The sequence below is a fragment of the Echiichthys vipera genome (assembly GCF_963691815.1).
Source record: "Echiichthys vipera genome assembly, chromosome: 21".
NCBI classification, from domain to species: domain Eukaryota; kingdom Metazoa; phylum Chordata; class Actinopteri; order Perciformes; family Trachinidae; genus Echiichthys; species Echiichthys vipera.
The window spans coordinates 13,900,335-13,918,805 of record NC_139846.1 but is presented as its reverse complement, the minus strand read 5'-3'; the positions used below and the strand labels follow the sequence as shown (position 1 = coordinate 13,918,805).

General features: G+C 43.3%; 1 protein-coding gene across 4 annotated transcripts in view; it reads right to left on the bottom strand.

The window, feature by feature from the left end:
* sulf1 (sulfatase 1) overlaps positions 1–9,802 on the bottom strand; it is a 37,240-nt gene extending 27,438 nt beyond the window's left edge. For all 4 annotated transcript variants that reach the window (XM_083936326.1, XM_083936323.1, XM_083936324.1 and 1 more), the window contains exon 1: positions 9,565–9,802. The gene's annotated coding sequence lies outside the window, so the exon portion shown is untranslated. The remainder of the gene's footprint in view (positions 1–9,564) is intronic.
* Between the last annotated feature and the right edge of the window lie 8,669 nt (positions 9,803–18,471).

The following is an 18,471-nucleotide window of genomic DNA, read 5'->3' as shown; positions in this document are numbered from 1 at the left end:
TTCCCCTACTTTACTTGCAGAAAACGGCTCTTTCACTTACTCTCCTTTGGCAGCATTGCTCAGTGATTTGGTATGGCTGCACAGACAGCTGTGCTTTGTGCGCTGAGTAAAGCTGAACATAATAGAGTTGCTGCTTGTGTAACCATCCAGGGCAGTACTGTTTGGCTGGTTGGCAGTTGTGCCCTCAAGTTAGGGCCTCAAACCACACACCCTGCTGCACCCTGACCCTCCTCTGACCCGAGTGGTAATATGGCTTTGATGGTGGCTTGTTTAACCTAACCTCAGCAACCTGAGGCTACCCACACACAGGGGTTATGAGGGGAAACTCTGAAGGAAGAAAAAACGAGTGGAGGGGGGTTCGGTATAGAGGTATGAAGGTAACAAAAGTCTTGTAAAAGCCTGGTTGTGGCCTGCATATTCATTTTAGCAATTGCAAACAGGTTGTATCTGGCATAGGATCTGTTCAGTCAGCAGTGGCACCCTATATATCAGCTGTCACTGAAGAACAGCAGACACACTGAGAAGAAACATGAGGAAAGTCTTCTGCAAGAAACACACTTATTGATAGACAGAAATGTATCCATGTATTCCTTAAAGCAGCGTATTTGTCAAATAATGTGTTTGCCCACAGATTTGAGTTAATGTGGAGATTTTGGAGGTGAAGGGGTTCAAAAACCACCTTCCCAAAACAAGATGCAACTTAAACCCAAACCAGATGCCTTGCCCCACTGAAGTAAATCAGTCATTCATAAAAGGGCCTAACTATTAAGGACAATGGCCATTTCAAAGCACCTCAAATCCCCCCTTATTCCTGTCCATTCTCCCTCTCACGCTCCGTCTCTATTTGCCGAGTCCATCTGTAAGGCAGCCAAATCACAGAGGAACAATGGCAAAGAGAGGGGAATTAAAGTTGGATGGCATAGTTTGAATTCTGTAGGCTGTTGTGGAACTATAGGCTCTGTGGACAGCAATGACCGCAAAGGCCTTTCTGCATACAGGAACGCCACTCAAACGTCCACTATGAGAGAACTGTGGAAAGTGGAATAGAAAAATAACAGAATAGAGAAATGTTTGGTTGCAAACTGATCTGAGAGACAAAGCAGAAGAGATAAAGCAGGAGAAGAAGAATGTTGATCTCTTAATTTTTGCTTCAGACCAGTGACATTTTTCAGTGCAGGCTGATTGCGCTCTCTGCATTTCAGAAGAGAAAATATAATTATTGCGAGGCCTTAGATTAAGGTTTGTCCAAATATTTCTGTAATCCGAGGGAATTTGGCTGGTCTGTTGCCATGAGGACTGACGAGGGCCTTTTTACACTGAGGAGGGCCTGTGTCAGGGCTCGATGTGCCCAGCAGGCCAAGGGCAGCACATTGTACCCACCAAGAGCTGCCCGTCAGCCACACTGAGCCGACTGAAGGAGAGCTCTGTCCTGGTGCACTCACTTGGCCGTCGGTATCCACTGGGAAAAGGCTCAGACCTTGGTGTTTTCAGACTCTTAACGCCACTGATTTGTTTGACCAAAGTGCCCAAATTGGTGTAGGATCTTTGACAAAATTCCAGTGAGAAAACCAAGGGAAAGGCAGTGAGGAGAGATCACTGGCTCCTTGTTCCAACATGTTTATGGCTTCACAACTCTTAACCTTGACAGGCTCATTGAGAATCTTTGTTGAAAACTTCAGATGTTATAACTAGAAATGATTCCCGTCCACTGGTATGCGGCGTGTTTGGAGTACAACGCAGGCCACTTTAATGAAGAAGAATGGCCTCAATTCAGTGAAATGTGAACCTGGAGTGAGTGCATTCACAGCTATTAGTTAAACCCCTCATGTTTCTCTCAGACCTGGTAAGAGACCCTTTGTAGTGCCAAGGCTGCCAGGCCACCCCATCAATATTATGGATGCATCTTAATGTATAATTAAATGAATCCTGGTCCAAAAGACTTCAAAGTGGGAACGGCTTGCCGGCCACCAGGTGGTCTGTTGGAAATCATGAGGGGGTTTTGAGAACGCTAAGAGGGAAATGATTAAAAAACACACAAGGTCATTTCAGAAATGGGGAAAGCTGCCTGTATTTATTTATATATGTGTGTGTGCATCTGTGTTCCTGTCCTAAAGGTGGTGCGTATTTAAGTGTTCACATCCTTAACTATGGACACCCTGTACTGAGGTCTGTATATCTAAGCAAAAGCCTCTTGCTGGTAACACTGAGAAAGGGGCCTTGGTGTGACTGGTATCACTCACTTACACTCATTATCATTATGTCCAGTGCTCTGATGTAAATTTAGGAAACTCTGAGAGGCCAGTTTTTGCCTTCACTGTTCAAAATGAATGGGCAACAGAACTGCATAAATATATATATCTATATATATCAATATAATAAACTGTACATCGAAAATGATTCCTAATGTTTTTCTATACTTTTTCCAAAGACGTACTATTTTTCTAGAGGCTTGCTTTTCAAGTGAGGTTCAATTTTACAAGTGGAAAAGCAGACTTACCATTCAAAAGGGTGAGGAAAGGGGTGAGAAAAGAGGGGTAGGGGGGCGCGAGTGAACGAACGCGACACCGCTCTGATTTATAGTGCGATATGAAAACATGGAATCACAATCAGGGGATCAGCAGCCACAGTTATATGATACAAGTCTCGAGCAAGCACTTTCTTGTTAAATCTATTCTAAGCCATGAATGGAAACCATTAGCGATAGGCGACCTCAGATGAATAAAATACGGCGCATTTATATTCCTCCAGCCACTTTCTTGTCAAAACCCACACTCCCATCAGAAACACTCCATCAGGCTGCGAGAGCTCCAGAGAAAGTCGGAGCGAGAGAGGGCAGGACGTATTGCTCGCTCACGGGTGGCTTTCTTGTCTCTTTGACTCGTCAAAATATACCCCAAATAAATTATTCCTTAAACCACAAAAGAGAGCTATAGCAAATTGCTTCAATGGGTTTCCACTGAGGTAATTGTCAAGAATAAAGAGATTGACTTCTTTTCCATGAAATCAGCAGCATGGTGGCACAGAGATATAAAGAGAGAGAGAGAGAGAAGGATTTTTTTTCTGTTCAAGCTCGGCAGTTTACCAAGTTCAACAGCCCTGTGATGTTCACTGACTACTGAATTGAGAAGACTGACTTGAATTCTCTTCCTTGTATATTGTTGAAATTGACATGTTAAATAAGACCTTTGTTGTTGAGTTTGAACACCACTAGTAACTGAAATAGTAACACGTCATCAGGAAGATATGGGCTTTGGTGCAGGACCAGTTTAAAGAAATAAAGATCTTTTCGGACTGCTGCTGAGTGACTGACGAACGAGTCTGGAAACCAGACGTATCAGCTGAACTCGTGTTCATTTGCTCTGGCAGATACCTCTGGCCTCCACCCTTGCAGACAGATTTCCACCCGACCTGGCCCTGTGTGGACCAACCACAACCATTTATCTCATGTGGGGCGGGTTTAAGATGACTGGCATAGGAGCGTCATGCAAGAAAGAAGCATGAACGTAACCGTGGTTGTTACCAGGTAGACAAAACATAGATTCCAGTGTCAAAACAAGGCAGTGCTGATAAAATGTGCGCATTTGCATTTAGTCTGGTGATGCCAGGCTGCTGATGCACCATTCACTGAAAAAAAGGTGTTGACTTGATTGGGCTAGTATAAGGTAGATAAATGTTTCTACATAGCTAATTGAGATATACTTTTTCCCATCTCTGAAGAGAAGTTTGTCAATGTCAATACAGACAGAGCTGTGTTTAGTGACAAAAATAGGGTTATGGAAAAAAAAAAAAAAAAGAATAGGAACATCCCATTTATGACATAATTTCAAGAAGATAATCGGACGACTGTATGCACCTGAAATACACACAAATTCAAGAAAGCAGCCGTTTCATCTATGAAGATGAAAAAACATAGTATACTAATTATAAATTCATTGTTTCCATCTACCTGCTTAGAGAAAGTTAAGTTAGTTACAAGTTAACAAGAGATGATTAATAATACTGAGCTGAAATATGCTTAATATCACAGAAACAGTGCTATCTGCTGAACATTAGAGCTAACGCTGATGTATTTGAATGAAATATGAACAAATATCTGTCTCCCTAAATATGCACGTACACACCAAATCCATTATGAGTGGCAATCAATGGAAAGAGAAAAAAAAGGACATTCCTCGGGGCGAGGTGACAGCAGCTCAGTCAGCAAACCCTGGTTAAGTGTAACGCTCCTTCTGGCACATGAAACTTAACACCCCTAAAATGTGGAACATGTGTAGGCATATTCTCTGGGAACTGTAGACAAACATAGACCATGAGAACCAGCCTGCGTGACCCTGGATGCCATAAACAAACGTCTCTGTGGCTGTGACACACCAACATGATACCGCTCATAAAAACGCATTTGTCCCATTGCACCTGCTCAACACTCCCCTCTGTCCAGGCCCGTGGGCATATATGCGCATGTGTATTTAGATATCATATATTGTGTGTGTGTGTGTGTGTGTGTGTGTGTGTGTGTGTGTGTGTGTGTGTGTGCGCACTAGTCATTCACTGAAACAGCTAGAGTAAGAATCAGTCAGACTTGAACACAGACAATCACGTAACCTGTAATTTGTACACAGGGGAGCTCTCCTTTCCATTGCCTCTGGCTCAGTGTGTGGCTTTCCAAAGCATACAATAACGTCATTTGTAATTTGATTAAACTTTATCCTGCCTGGCAAAAATTCCAGATTTTGCATTCTTGAATATCTAAAATTCAATATCTACTGGAAGACTATTTTGCTCACAAGGCACAAACAGGATTCTTACCCGTCCAAATGCTTCCACTCCTTTACATTTGAGCCAAAGTTAAAGGAATGCAGTCAATGCATCATCCCCAACATGTTCAGGAGACACCAGCCAAACTCAGCTGAACTTGCCGCGGGCAATTTTAAGGGAAAAAAAGGGAAAGATAATGTGTGTCATGCAATGCTGAACCTTGTCAGTATAAACAAAGTTGCTCAACCTTTAATACTACAACTGTTTCTGCATCCACATGGTGGGCTGTTCCAAGTAAGGGCAAACAGGTCCAGAGGCTAACAGTAGTAGCACATGGCCAAGTCCCTACATATGAGGGTTTTATGCATGCACACACACACACACACACACAGACGCACACGGGCAGAGGAGGGGAGTGCTGGCAGAGGCTGAATGTGTTTGCCCGCTCCAGGGGAGAAGGGAAGAAAGGGAGCAGAAGAGCTGAAACAAACGCATGCTGGCTTCTATTAGTTGAGCTGTGGAGCGGGATGGAGGGGTGAGGAAATGTATTCATTCCTTCCCCCCATCCAATCCATTCCCATCCCTCCAACCCTCCCAACCCATTATCTCCATTCTGGAAAAGCAGTGGATGAAAGGGACAACCCCCCAGTGGCAGCACTTCTCCCTCCAAACTTACGCCGACGCATTCTGACGGCTGCTTAATTGTACGTGATACAGGCAGGGCCCTTTCTCTTTCAAATCTAAAACAGATTGCTTCTCCCTGGGGAGGGGATTATTGGACAAGAGAGATGACAAAGCAGGGACAGTGCAGCCCTCTGGGGGGTTGAGGACAGAGGGGGTAAGCTTGTGGATAGTGTATGTGTGTGTGTGTACACGTTTTTCTATGTTTCTCTTTTGTACATGCCTGTGTCACAAGAAGATTATGTTTGTGTCCATGTGTTTCAAATGCGCGCACGTGTGGGTGACGAGCAAGAACGTGTGCGCAAAATCCGGCCTCTGAGGATCAGCGACACTCTCCGTCCACTTCAAACCTCCACTTTCTTCCCCTCTTCATCACATGTTCACACCTCCATTTTCTCTTATCTCAGCCTCTTCTGCTTTATCCCTCCTCCACTTCCCCCTCTGTGTCTCTCTCTTGACCCAGCTTTCTCTTTCCCCCTGTTAAGCCCCGTGCAGTGACATTTGAACAAAAGCTGCTCTGGACATCACAGAAAAAGCATTTCAGTCCTCTTCCTCTCACTCCCCGGCTGAAAGTGCACGTTAATGAATAAAGTCTAGCAGCAATCTCACATCTTCTCTCGCTCTGTTCATTCTCAGGCTAAAATGACAAGGTCAGGGGTCATTCCTGCATGTCTACTGAGAACTTTGCGAAATACCTTTTCTTCACAAAACACATCTCTTTCCAACTAGTCATCAAGGCAGATGCTCAAGACAAAGACAAGGAGAATCATTCCAGACACAAGAAAAAAGGAAAGCATCAAGTGTGGGTCTGGTTTGCTGCTCTCTTTAGCGTGTGCAAGTACTAGATTGAAGGTTGGAGGATCAGGCATTCCTACCAATGATGAGTTGAATGTGATGTTTGCATGCCCTGACCTTTACCGCTCAAATGAAAGGCTGAACAAACACTTGGGGGTGCTATTGTGAGCTCCCAAATACCCCCAAAAATAGATCAATGCAGTGTGTCTGTGTGGGCACACATATGTATGGCATATTTCCCAGGAGTTATGTTCTCAAAATTCAAGGACGCGTCTCATGTGAGGGCTGTATGTACGTGCAGGGAAACTCCATGGAAATGTTTGATCAGGAAAGGACAAAGGAACTGAGAAAGTGGCTGACTCATCTAAAGATAGCCTTTCTAGATCCCACATAAATAAATGCATGCCAAACGCTCACTGTTCAAATACTGGTCATTTGCAGTGATAGGACTGTGCAATCTACTCCAGCGCTACTATGCAATCAGGCTAGTATGAGGAACACTATCATTAAGCTGAAGAGATAAACAAGTGCCGGAGGAGAGGGTGGTTTAGGAAATATTTTCTTAACATGCTCGCACACAAGAGAACACACACAAACTATAGTTATATAGCATCTTTTTCTGTGCAATTTGATCAAAACAAATATTGGATAAGGCATTTTTCTCTGTATTTTCTCAAACGTTTTCATTGGCCATGAGTGCCTTCCTATTCTTAAAGGAGAACGGAAAATCATCTGTCATTCTGTCATTCTAGGGTCAAGCTGAGAAAGTAAAATACAGAGTAATGGCACTCTGACTTGGCTGAGATTAAATGATGGTGTGGTGTGAGTGAAGAGGGGGGAGGTTTTTGACTTAGAGAAGAATAGAGAAGGTAAAAAACTTTCTGGAGACTGTTTTCACTGCTCACATATAGTAAATTTAAGAACAAATCTCTCAGGCTTCTGCATCACCCTATTGGGGTTCAACACGCAATAATGACCCGCTCGCTCCATTATCTATTATCTGCTTATTATACAGCTACACAGTAAAAGATCAATCATCTGAAAAAAAGAAAAATGATCCCCGGTGTCTATGATCAGAAGTGTAATGGTCTATTATTCATACCAGCCATACCAGACCGAAGAATGCTTCAATTAACCAACCAGAATAGAGTATTCAACAAGAGGTGTAATGAAAATATTTAATGCCCTTTTCACTTCCTTCCATAGTGTGCCGCGAATAGCCTTGACTCTTTTCATCGGTCGGCATGTATTTAGCGCAACGAGAGATGTCTGGGAAGTCTCTGATTCACCGTGGACGGCATTTAAAGGAGACACGCACACACGTTTGGTCAGCTTTGTATAAATAATAAAAACCACAGATACTACTGCTACCTATTCCCTTACATTTAGTCACTCACCATACATAACACAAGAATGAATGACTTTGCACGCACACGCACACACGCACACACACACACACACACACACACACACACACACACACACACACACACACACACACACACACACACACACACACACACACACACACACACACACACACACACACACACACACACACACACACACACACACACACACACACACACACACACACACACACACACACCAGAGTAGATTCGAATGATGGCAGAGCTGCTACTGGAACAACGTTTGTCTTGGCAAGCAGCTACCCCCCAGAACCTAATTATTTGCAGCAGCTGCTCATGCTCTTGTTTGTAGCGCAGGGAAACTAAACTGTTTAAAGGATCTCCCTTCTCTTCTGAGCTGGCAGTCAGCGCTGCCTTTTAAAACGCCCCAAAGCTGCTTTGCTCTGCTTTGAGGAGGGTAATCAGAGATTGAATCTAAACACTGCTGGGTGAAACTGAAGTGAAGGGAAGATTTATGGATCACTCTCGTCAATACTGAAAGTTTGAAGTAAGCCTTCTTCATATTTCTCTGGATTTCTCAGTCAGCACATATGGACATATCGGCTTTGAACAGGAACCACAGCATCATTTGGCCGTTGAGGAACAGTATTATTAAAATAAAGGGAATTGAATGCTTAATGGCAGCAAAAAATTTAAGAGTTCTATTTTAAGAGGATTAAAAACCGCATTGCGCTTTTTTCAGAGTATTCAGATGCAATGTTATGTGTAAATGTATTTTTTTTTTTGTTAATGCAGAAAACATATTAAGACCTTCAACTTTGCCAACTGTTACCCCAATTGATCTGCTCATAACACCCAAATTGTGTATTAACGACTTCACTGGCCTTAAAGCAGCAGTCATTACAACCTATTGGTGGTTGTGTTAAATACTTTAAGTAAGTAACAAGCAGGAAGTGTAGCTACGGCTGGTTTACCAAGGTAAACACAAATTCACACAACAGCAGCTTTCACCCATACAACCTCCTCTCCTCTCAGGGTCGGCTGCTGTCCACACAGCTGCACAATCTCCATTTGCAAACACCTCATACACACACATATACATGCATGCATGCATACACACACACACACGCATGCACGCACACACGCATGCACACACACACATACACACAGTGCCTGGAGCTAGGTATAAATACTATACATCATATTCCCACTCCGCCGGCAAGTTTCCTTTCTCACTTGACTTGAGTTAAATAGCTGAAGTGAGGTGTACATTCTGAGTCTCTGCCTTTCTGCTCAGCTCTGACAGTTTGTCCGGAAAACGCTCTTCAGCAGCTCATCCATTTAGCGTAAACTGACACGTTCTGCCAGAATTGCACTCTGAAGAAGATTTATGAAAAAACTTATCTGAGCTGAAGTGAGGGAATGTTAAATGCCACACTGAGTTTGGGGAATGTAGAAAATTGGGCTTTAATGTCCTATTATCAGAACTGACAGAATTAATAAGGAAATAATTCATCTCCACTGAAGATTTTAGAAAAAAAAAAGGATACACAAACAGAATAAAATAAACATTTAAACTCATAGGATGCACGCAGCATTTAAGTGACAGCAAGATTTTCCAAATCTACAGTCCCTTCTCTTCCAAAAACCCTGCATTCAGAAAACTAGAAATTAACAGATGGGTGCTTATGGATTGGGGGGGAAATGACATTAATGGAATGTGCTGCCTTCTAATCCCTTGAGACGGAGGAATTTGCGACGGAGGGAATTCCTGTCATTCAGGGGGAAAACTATGAAGTCGAGTACACACAGAGTTGCTGTACAGGGAACACAGATTCACTGCACTTGTAGAGTCTCACCCTTGAATATGCTACTTAGAAATGTACAGCAACAGGCACAGACGCTGCAAAAAGCACTGTTAAATAGCAGGAAATAGACAAAAAGTGAGAAAGTTGTGAAGTACCTGAAAGGCAGGAGAGCAGAGTGCTGGCCGAGTGAGAGGCAAGGCTAGGATTCCTCTCTGAGTTTTCTTCTTGCGTTTCTTCACCGGGTCTCCCCTCGCTCATAGAGGGGTTTGTGTCTTGGTGCCGGGATTTTGGATTGAGGAGTAAGGGGGACCACACAGCTCCTGGAAGACAACCTCTCTCCTCTAATCCTCTCTCCGATGTGATGACACTCTCTAACCTCGACCATCTGTTGAAACACGTCCCGGAGCAGTCAGCACCGCACTGTGTCAAGAACCCCACTCCCCTGCCCAATCACAGACTGGCTGCTGGGTGGCTCCTTGCTGCCAGGAGGCAGGGACAAGGACACAGCTCAGCACTGAGGGAGACACACACACACGCACGCACGCACACACACACACGCACATGCAGTCACACGGACACTCTACGAGATGGAGGCAAGAAAACCCCCAGTCATCGTAACCTGAGAGGCAGAGTAGGAGGAAGGGATAGGGAGAGTGAGAGGAGTGGAAAGAGAAGGAATGGGAGGGGAGAGAGGGAGAGAGAGCAAGAGTGAAGAGGGAGAGGGAGACAGAGAGTAAGTTTAAGTGGCAAAAGCAAGGATAGATAAGAGGAATATTGAGATAAACTATTTGCATCATTTATATTAACTTGCTTGTAATGTTACTCAGAAATTCTCACACAAATTAACAAAGAGACTGAAAACCTGAAACTGAAAACCCATGCAAACGCGCACACACAAACTACTTTACCCTCTGTCCGTGACCCTTCTCCTCCCATTCTTGTCCCTGCAGCCACAAAGTATGTGGTCTAAAGAATCAAACTAAAAAAAGCTATAAAATTCTGTATTGGCCCTAGGGTGGGAATGCTGTTGGCACTAAACTGTTACATCTCCAGGCACTGAAGCACAGGCAGCAGCCCTCACACCTTAGTGTGATAAATCCTTACAGTCCCTTGGCTGCATTCCTGCCCTTCACCACCTATTGCCTTAAGTTAAAAGGAGGGCAGAGGGGAAAACACTAAAATTACAAAGCTAAGGAAAGAGTAAGATAGTAAGAGAAAGAAGAGGGAAATAAGTCAAGATAAGAGGGGGGTGTGGGGTTTACGGCTAGATGGCAGCAAACTGATAAAGCAATAAACCATTTACTATCAACACTATTACTGATGCGCTTCCTAAATGAATCAACCAATTTTCAACCCATTCATGCAAAACACAGGGAACATTAGGTGAGAAAGGCTGTCACATTAATCATTTTGTGGAACCACTGTCCTACTCACTGATCCATTAAAAAAGGATTACAAGACCCTGATGATCTTCAGGAGCAACTTCAAAGGCAAACCCTAATGAGTTAATACCCATTTGATATCCGACAGCATCACAATGAATTAATCATAGGTGTGAAACACCAAAGAAAGGCTTCTAAGTGGTTCATTTACATGCTATAAGCAGCAACAGCACCCTGGCCTTGCCTCTGTTTCAAGTTGTCCTTTGATAAATACTACAAAGTTCAAAGAGGTCTACAAACAGTAATGAATGAAGACTTTGATCAGGTCTTTCCGACTGACCCTTAATCAGTTGTCCGTTAAAAAAAAAAGGGGTTACTCCTTTTCATTAAGAGTCATCTTTAACACCGTTTGTTGCATCCTAAAACGACCATTATGGTACACGTTATGCTGTAATATTGCCCAGATCTCCCATATGTCTCGTCTTTCCATTTTAATTTGATTGCACTGCACACAAACTGCAGAGAGATACAGACATTTTTTTCAGCAGGTACTCCCAGTTCTATTCCCCTCAGGATTACACATGAGGATATTGGATTAATCTAAACAAAGCCTATTTTCACCAGGGACACAAGAAACTTTCCCCAGCTTGGACTGATGTTTGAAACAAGGGCAGCAGTGAGGGAGAGAAAGGGCCTTAGGGGGAAAGAGCTCAAATTAGATTAACTAAATTCACAAAGACTGTCCCCGGCCCCTCCTGCATGGCTACACACCCCGACCCACACCTCCAACCCCAGCCCCCCATTCTCACGGCCGAGAGGTTTCCAAAGGGCCTTCAGGCGGGCCAGGGGCGACCAAATCCCTGTGCTCTTTACTGGATTAAAGATGGCTGCCCCACGGGTGGGGAAGAGGGGCTGTTTTTTTCATAAAGTTAGCACATCTGTAAACATCATAAATACCATGCAGACAGGAAAGGTTATCAGGCTGAGTTTCTGTGAGGAAAACATCCACAGCCTTATCCACCCATGGCCCGCCTAGAAACCAAATGTTTAAGAGCTGGAAACTGGTCATCAACCCTGTGCCAACACACATCATCCATTTTGCATGACCACTCTTAATCTCCATTTTCCATTTTCACTTCCGCTGATGGACACAACAGCAACAAAGGCAAGGGTGGAGGGAGGTCTATAAAATGGCCTCAACTTATGAATGACTGAATGACCTGCAGGGGGGCCAGAGGTTCTCTGGTAACCCCCATTCACTTGCCTTCACCCCAAAGAATTCACCAAGCCCATCATGGAGGCTATCTAACACAGAAACTGGCTTTGAGGTGACCTGTTTTCTATCATTTTAGTTCTCTCTGATTGGGTCCCCCGCACAATATGATGTCATGCTCTTGTATCTTGTCCAAGCCTTACTCTTAAACTGAATCCAAGCCTCCCCAGATCTCAAACTCACTTCCCCCCTTTTTCTTGCAGCTTTCCAACCATCAGTTGGGCCTGCAGGTGCAGGCAGAGGCCAGTGTTGGGGGGCTACTCGGTTCACTAGCCCCATTCTCTGGGGCTGAATGAGATACATAGGGGTGTCATAGCTGTTATCCTGCCTCTGTGCCAGTGTAGAGGGCTAGGGCTGACAATGGGGGATACAGCCATGATGTGGAGGAAGGCAAACCCAGGGGTGACATTGTCTTGTGCTGCACAGCATTTTAGATAACAAGCACATGGTTACTGCCATGGAAACCTCCCTCTGTAACACATTGCTGTAGAATCGTGTCAGATGACTGGTGGGTATCGAAGTATTGAACATGTCAGCTGCTTGAGATCCATTTGAGTCAGGATACAAGACACTGGAGATACTACATACATCAACTACCAACAAATTAAGTGCCCACTCTGGGAACAGGGCTTAAAACTTTTTTTGCACAGCTAATCCCAGGTGTGATTGAGTTCATGAAGCAAGGTACTCCATGGTGTTGTTATTCCTAGGTAGTACATTTGCTTTGGTCCTGCTGGCTCCCAGGACCCCTACTACACCTAAGGGGGGTTGAATCAGTGTCATCTCAAGTTCATGCCAGAGAGGCACAGCTGAGAGCTTAGGATGACTGTGCTACAGCAGAAAAGCAGGTGAAAATATGCACAGTTGGTCATGAATGCACAGGGCCAGGAGGAGAAATGAAGGCAGGACAGAAGAACAGAGGGAAGACAGGAATACAGTTGGGACAGAGGGGCGGCAAAGGTAAAGGAGAAATAGAGAGAGAGAGAGACAGCAGGGAATGGGGGAGGGGCTTCTGGGTTTTAGTGACAGCTGAACACGCAGCACATGCATGTGGAGGGAGCACTCCTCACACCACCCTCCTGCTGTGCCATGCCCCTTCTATTACACATACGATTTAACATACATGCAAACCGCGCACGACAGCATCTGTCACAATATGCTCAATAAACCCAATTGACAAATCCCTTCCGAGTCACTTTAAGAAAATGATCTTATATTCAAAGAACACCAACACTTTCCATGTTAACACCTTTGCTGAGATAGTATTAGGAAACTGTGTTGCTGTAGGTACTTGGATTAATCATAATACGATTACCAGAAAGTGTTACTTGTGTGTTTCAAAATTAACTTTTCTGAAATTACTTTTGTGAAGTTGTGAATCGTTGCAAAAATGGCATGTTTTTTGGTAACTTAACTGTTGAAACCATTACAATTAGGGTAAATGGGGTCTGGTCACTATATTGTAAAATTCTTAATTGAGCCATTGCACTTATCTTATCATGCTTTGTGGTGTTTCTAGGATATACGTCAAACACTGAATAACACAGAATATTATTAGGCTTTTTTTTTTAAACAACTTAAAAGGTTGTCATTGCTTCAATAAACATTAAGGCTGACACCTACTCTTCAAAGGTCACAATCAAGCAGCTAACAGGCAGTTCTGCAGACAAAGGGAATAAACTAACACATAATTAACTCATAAACAGTAACCTGAGATTAAGTGTTAGGTAATGATGATAGGATTAAGAGAGTCTGTTAATAATGACATCCACAGACAGACTTCAGTCAGATGCCAGAACTGCTATCACCTCTCTGGCAGAAGTTTTTACTTGACGGTCAAGAATAGCCACCAACCAGTATAAAGAGTGTTAAAGTCAGTTCTGCTTACAATGGATGATAATGTTGCATTTGGATAACATAATCTAATTTTAAGGGCCTCGAGTATTACTCTAAATGGCATTGATTCAGAGCAGTTAGCGTATTTATCTTTTCCCGGTCACGTAAAGCACAAGTGACTCATTTAAAGCAATTGTTTCCATAAGCCATGCTGCCTTTATGTCGCAATCACACATGATGTTCTTCCAGTTTCCCCAAACTACAGTTGACTTAATCCTTCTGCTGATCATTTTTGATCTGAAGGAAAATTTAAGTTTGATTTCCTTACAAAATATCAAACGACTAATGTAATGATGTAATGATAAACAGTTACAAATACTTACTTACTTACACATATCTAGTTCAAGAGAAACGTAGCATATTGGATAATTCTTGGCATGAAAAAAGGTAAGTGCAACCAGATTTCCAAATAACAACAACTGTCTGCACAAACTATGATTCCTTGGATTTTTCTAGCTGCCCGAGGCACTGAGACACCCTTAGTGATCAAGCCTTTAAACATTAGCCCCTTTCACACAGCCTGTGCAAGGCAGGAATGTTGTGCCCTTATTCCGCCTCACTATTCTGAATAAAAGGTGCAAACAGGGAATCAGGGGACAGTTGTTCCGTCGTTAAGCTGACAGCAAAGGTAGTCATATAGCCGAATCGACATCTGTGTAACAAGGACAGCTGGAATGGTGGGAGTACACGTACTTACACCCCAGACACCGGCACTATTGTGTTACACGTCACACCTCTATTACTTCCAGAATGCCGGCATGATATCTAAAATTACATACTGCGGCAGCATTACGCCACCGCTGGTTGTTTCATTGTAGAAAGGCTGAGCCGGCATAACGGCAGATCTGCGTAATCTGCGTAAAAGAGGCTACTGAGTGGTAAATGCTCCATACACTCAAAATCTATGGACAAATGATACAAATATGTCAATACTGTGTTGCCTCAAATACAGTAACAGCAGCTCTATAAAATCCAAATATAATACATAGAATAACTCCTGTAGAAATCAGATGGACCACCCAGGGATCCATTTTAAAGCAGGACTAGGACGTTCCAAGGAACTTCTACAAAAGCTTGGGAAAAGATAGCGAGAGAAACCAGTCCAATCAGTCCCCCGATCTGGTGATTCCCAGGATGATGGAAATTATTTGAGATAGCCTTAAGGTTCAGTAAATGGGTAAATGACTGGGAACCAGTGCTGTAAGTCATGTAGATATGTGATAGATACAGCAGGAAGATAATGATCACTCTCCCTGGGTCCGAGTCAGAAGATGAAAGACATTCTGACAGCTAAGACAATTGTGGAAACCAGGTTCCACAAGCAACGCCCCAGGGACCTTTAAAGACTGCAATACAACTGAATTCCACATCCACAATTTACAGAAAATGTTGGTTCTTTTTGTCAGTCTTGTCAGACAACAGCAGTACAAGTGAGTACAACAGTAGTTAAGGACATATCAGCGAACATATCACCAGCTGGCGATGGCCTATATCTGTTTCTTCTTCGAGGGAAGACATCATCATTTGCCACCCGATCGGTGCTGGCTTTTGTACATACATTTTCTCTGTTTAAGGAGTTTATCTTGCTCAGTATAAAATATGATTAAGCCCCTTTTGCGGGAACTTTCAATAAGCCATGGATATATTTTAAGCTCAACAAAGACCCTTTTTCCCTCCTCAAATATTTATTAGAGACAAAGGAAAAGGGGAAATTGGTGAGGCATATCATTGACCCCACGAGCACAGTTCCAATGTAGCCACAAATCAACAGTCTCCACACCACAAAAAATTAATGCATTCAACAAATAATCATTTCCCTTCGTACCCTCTGACTCCACAGACTCCACTCAGTCTCTAGGAAAGCAGCAAAATCTCTTCCAAAACAGTTTGTTTACACAGGCCAACTCTTTGTTAACTTCTAAAAAAGACCCCCAAAAGACATTGAGAGAAGGCAGTAATTGTTGTCATAAAGCCAGTGTCCAGCTCCCTCCTGTCTCTGAGCTTTGGGGAGTCTCATTCTCACCGAGTGGTGCTCAGTTTCCGGAAGCCTGACTTACTAATCCTCTCAGGCAAGAAGGTGAAAGGCAAGGAAGAAGGAGAAAGGGGGGCTGTACGTGGGAATGAAGGCCTATGTATGCTACAACATTCAAAATGTCTGGTTGAAAATAATCCCATAAAGCATGCCGCCAGTGGCCTGTTGAGAGAGAGAATTAGGATTTGCGTAGAGCAGATAGGCCATTCAATTATCCCCTTTAGAGGCCTGAACCGGTCCTGGGCCACGATAAGGACAGATTTTTCATTTGTCAGAATGTGGCAAGAACAAGGGAGATCGTGTTAGAGCATACAGAGCATGTTGGCATAGTAGCTTAATGATACATCACTGCATAACAGCTCCAGTGACCGATCAGTCTTGCTCTTAACAGCCACAATATCAACCCCAAAATAACTAATAATGAGGCACAAGAACTAAATTGGCAAGCTAAAAAACATCCACTGCAACACTGGTGTCCACATGGAAAACATGGATCCAAACACTCATCTAGCTAGAATACAAACTATGTTTTCTGTGCCTAATAAGATTAAAACACAGGGATGTGGCTGCGGCTTTTAACAGGGTGTTTGTTGGGTTCCTGGGCGAGGAGGGAAGCAATGTGGCTCTATGTGATTTGTGATTCGCACGCGGGTGGGAAGAGAGAGGCCTTTTAATCTGTGCCCTTCCTCCCTCTAGGAGAAAATCAGTAACATGAACGGCTCACCGCTACATTGTTTATGACCCAGTGAAGGGCCACACAGCGTAAGAGACCATTTGTATGAGAATAGGTACTGTAGAAGAGCAGCACCCCTCCCCTTCTCTAAACTCCCTCTCTCAGCCCCTTTTATACACTCAGGTCATCTCATCATCCACTGTGCCCTTTATCCATTTCAACTATCTGCCTTTTTTCCTTCATTTAAAATGTCACTATTCGCATATCCCCATTCTCAGGTCACAGGTCATGCCATTGGTTATTAAAGAATGCTTAGAAAGAGCCAGAGGGACAGCTTTCAGGAGCAAAGACTGAAAGAGCCACATCTCCAACAGGTGCAAATTCCAGTAATGCCTGCATGCGTTTGGACACTATTGTGTCTTTATAAACCTGAGCCAAAAAGCACACTGAAGGTGATGGCCAGCAGAGATGTCTGACAATTAGGCCTGCTTTCATGCCCCCATATCAGGTGGAATTTTCACATTGTGTTACTACAATATGTGTATGTGTGTGACTGGGAGGACATAAAGTGAAAAGAGAGCAAATAATATGTTGTTCTATTATGCTTTAACTGAATTGGGCCTTGATTTGAAAAATGTTCGATAATCAAGTCAGTATAAGCAAATCTCTTGACACGGTGAATATTTAATTATATGTATTATGATTGCTATGGCTTAATAGTATTAACGCACTCCTAGGTTCCTATTTCACGCTCATCGTGCAGACTGTGGAGTCTGGAAACATGTACCGGACAGCCCATCCCAGAGGAGAGTCTGGGGCTGTGTGGGTGGGTGAGCACTCATTTGAAGAAAACTCCCAATAATCCAATTAAGCACATAATTTCCTTTAGTCCACAGGAATTGAATCAACTGTCAGAAAGCAGCCGAGTCAAGAAAAAGTGAAAAGCGAAAAGAGTAGACAGAGAAAGGGTAAGAAAAGGCTTTTCTGTGTACTGTTCAGCTGCCGCAGTGAACAAAATGCAAACAAAGCTTTAGAGAAAGAGGCTTTAGATCTCGGCAAACATGGTGGGGCCTCCCTGCTCCACTTTGTAACTGTCCTGCTTGGCTGGCGATCAGCTCCCTTGTCCAGGACTAGTCTTTAGCAGAGATCCCTTGACCATGAGCCAAGCTGCCTTTCACAGTGTGTGCGACTGTGTGTGTATGCACACGTGCTTGAATATGCATGAGAAAAGATGGGGCTCCTCTACTGTTCTGTGTGCTCTTCTAAAACTGGCCTCATATATTCACAAAAAACACAATGAAAAGAGGAAGGGAAATAAGAGGGGAAATATGGATGTGGGGGTACATTAGCTACATTATGTGACAGAGATATTTAGGATGTAGGGGAAAACATACATAATACCACATAAATCCTACGTGAACTCCTCCATTAACCTCTGTTTAGGTAGATTTTGTCCTCTCGGAGAGGACACGCATATTTCAGTGTATAAGAGGGGCATTAGAGGGGAGCAAAACGGTACAGGAATTCAGAATATCCTCTGAGTAAACGCTTATCTCCCCTCTCGGGGCACAGAATCTCAGCCACAATGACGAGGCCAAAAAGAAGAAAATGGGCATCATCTTGTGATTATTTAACTACAAATATGTGTATGTGGATTTTTTTGTAAATTTACTTAAATGCACATCTCTAGACCTATAGTTAAATTTCTTTTTCAATTTGATTTTAAATGGGCATCATAACATTACGGAGATAACGATACGGAGGTTTTCAAAAAGGCTTCTGACAAAACATAACTTCAGATGAGGA